The sequence below is a fragment of the Nyctibius grandis genome, chromosome 1, assembly GCF_013368605.1.
Source record: "Nyctibius grandis isolate bNycGra1 chromosome 1, bNycGra1.pri, whole genome shotgun sequence".
Classification (NCBI taxonomy): domain Eukaryota; kingdom Metazoa; phylum Chordata; class Aves; order Nyctibiiformes; family Nyctibiidae; genus Nyctibius; species Nyctibius grandis.
Window position 1 is genome coordinate 19,998,899 of NC_090658.1, and position 763 is coordinate 19,999,661.

Genomic DNA, 763 nt, shown 5'->3' on the forward strand with positions numbered 1-763 from the left:
CCATATTTCATGTTTAAAGGACTTAATCGTTTTTAAGATCCAAACACCTGAAACAACTTCTTTTACATTAAAATTCACCGCGTACGACAGCTTTTTCACAACCTATTTTTCTTCTGCCTGCTGAAGTATTGCTTAGACTTCCTGATTTCAAAATCTACCAGTAACTTGAATGGCCTTTCTGGAAAAGTTGCCTCAAAAGAAGAGCGTTAACCACACACTGCTGGGGTTTTTTTGCCGTTTTTTATTTTTCTTTTGAGGAGAGAGAGAGGGTGTTTTTACCGATTTCGGCCTTGTTGAGTGCTGGAGGTGCACGGCTGCCGAGACCACGGGCTGTTGCTCAGTGTAGGAGCGCTCGTGGCCGCTCCGCCTCAAACCACCGGGCGCTCAAACCACAGGAGCGCTCCGTATATAAAACCCTCGTTTTTGTTTACCGCCCGGCGGCGGGGCCTGTGTGGCGCAGAGAGCCCGAGGCGGCCCCCACCGTCGCGGTGGCGACCGCAGCCCTTCATCCCCGCTCTCCCTCCCCAAGCTTCTCCTCCCCTCCGCGCTCGCACCCGTTATCATCCCTCTCCTCCCCCGTCGCCGTGAGGGGGCCTGAACCGCCCCGCTCATCCCCTTACCGGGGCGGGCGGGCGGTGGGACTCGGGCGGGAGGACCGCGCCATCGCGCAACAGCCAATAGCGTGCGGCCACCCACGATTCAAACGGCGCGTCCTGGCCAATAGGCGCCGTTGGCGGGCGGGAAGGGGCGGGGCGAGGGGGCG